The sequence below is a fragment of the Physeter macrocephalus genome, chromosome 11 (assembly GCF_002837175.3).
Source record: "Physeter macrocephalus isolate SW-GA chromosome 11, ASM283717v5, whole genome shotgun sequence".
Classification (NCBI taxonomy): domain Eukaryota; kingdom Metazoa; phylum Chordata; class Mammalia; order Artiodactyla; family Physeteridae; genus Physeter; species Physeter macrocephalus.
The window spans coordinates 145,730,523-145,732,401 of NC_041224.1; the positions used below are offsets into that span (position 1 = coordinate 145,730,523).

The 1,879-nt window shown below is 42.3% G+C and overlaps 1 protein-coding gene across 2 annotated transcripts in view; it reads left to right on the forward strand.

Moving 5' to 3' along the window:
- The window catches only part of MTHFD1 (methylenetetrahydrofolate dehydrogenase, cyclohydrolase and formyltetrahydrofolate synthetase 1), a 65,575-nt gene that overhangs the window by 29,689 nt on the left and 34,007 nt on the right, over positions 1 to 1,879 (forward strand). The gene's annotated exons all lie outside the window — the stretch shown is intronic.

The window sequence follows — 1,879 nt, forward strand, 5'->3', positions numbered from 1 at the left end:
GTTGCTCCGCGGCATGTGGGATCTTCCCGGACCAGGGCTCTGAACGCGTGTCCCCTGCATCGGCAGGCGGATTCTTAACAACTGCGCCACCAGGGAAGCCCGGAGAGTGTTTTTTCAATCTCAAGAAACACACACAATTTCTTACTTGATTCTCCTCAAGCTTGTGAAATAGGTAGTGTTCATCCTTCTTTGTCCCTTTGAACTTCTGATCAGTAAGGAGCCCACAGGGGCTGGAGACTCGAGGTTAGTGAAAGAGCTGATCCTAGAGCCGAAGTCACTTAATTCTGGCTTTTTGGCTGAATCCTGAGGCTTCCTTTCTTAGTTGTGGCAATCTGATCAAAGAGGTGAAATGGCTAAGATCTTACCAGGTCCTGCCTTAGAACCAACCACAAGGTCTAGCCCTGTCCCCAGCCCCTCCTGGAAGTGCACTGAAGCCAAGTGTAGGAGTGAGTGAGCAGTGATGCATCATGGGGTTTTGTTCTCTTGAATAGCTATTCTTTGCTGCTAAGATTTGTAGTTGTTCTTGTATCCTTTTAACGGGAGTGTAATTATATTCTTTGCCTTTTTGCATACATTTAAGTAGCTGCTCGTCTTTGGAATTGGATGTTGAATTGTTCCTCCAGCTCATGCCTGGAGCTTACAAAATGCTGACAGTTGCTGTAGAAACCGTATCTGGCAGCTGCGATATAGCTGGAGCTTTGTGCACCCAAAACATTCCTTTTAAGGACTGGGCCAATTAACATTTTAAAAGGTGCTCATTGTACACTTGGTGGTTGGCTTTAAGAATAAAAAACAGTTGGTATTTTATTTGCCACCTGACAGAAGACAAAGGGATTCTCCTGGTTCTGAAAAACCACTTAAGCATCTTATGGAATTTTGCAGGTAAAGTAAGTTTCTCCCTAGGAGATAGCAAACACCTGTCATCCCACAGCTTTTTTTTTTTTTTTTAAACATCTTTATTGGAGTATAATTGCTTTGCATTGTTGTATTAGTTTCTGCTGTATAACAAAGTGAATCAGCTATACGTATACATATATCCCCATATCACGTCCCTCTTGCATCTACCTCCCACCCCCTAGGTGGTCACAAAGCATGGAGCTGATGTCCCTGCGCTATGCGGCTGCTTTCCACTAGCTATCTATTTTACTTTTGGTAGTGTATATATGTCAATGCCACTCTCTCACTTCGCCCCAGCTTACCCTCCCCCTTCCCCGTGTCCTCAAGTCCATTCTCTCCATCTGCGTCTTTATTCCTGTCCTGCCTAGGTTCATGAGAACCATTTTTTTTTTTAGATTCCATATATATGTGTTAGTGTTCAGTATTTGTTTTTCTCTTTCTGACTTACTTCACTCTGTGTGACATACTCTAGGTCCGTCCACCTCACTACCAATAACTCAATTTTGTTTCTTTTAATGGCTGAGTAATATTCCACTGTATATATGTGCCACGTCTTCTTTATCCATTCATCTATCGATGGACGCTTAGGTTGCTTCCATGTCCTGGCTATTGTAAATAGTGCTGCAGTGAACATTGTGGTATGTGACTCTTTTTGAATTATGGTTTTCTCAGGGTATATGCCCAGTAGTGGGATTGCTGTGTCATATGGTAGTTCTATTTTTAGTTTCTTAACGAACCTCCATACTGTTCTCCATAGTGGCTGTATCAATTTACATTCCCACCAACAGTGCAAGAGGGTTCCCTTTTCTCCACACCCTCTCCAGCATTTATTGTTTGTAGATTTTTTATGATGACCATTCTGCCCGGTGTGAAGTGATACCTCATTGTAGTTTTGATTTGCGTTTCTTTAATGATTAATGATGTTGAGCATCCTTTCATGTGTTTGTTGGCAATCTGTATATCTTCTTTGGAGAAATGTCTA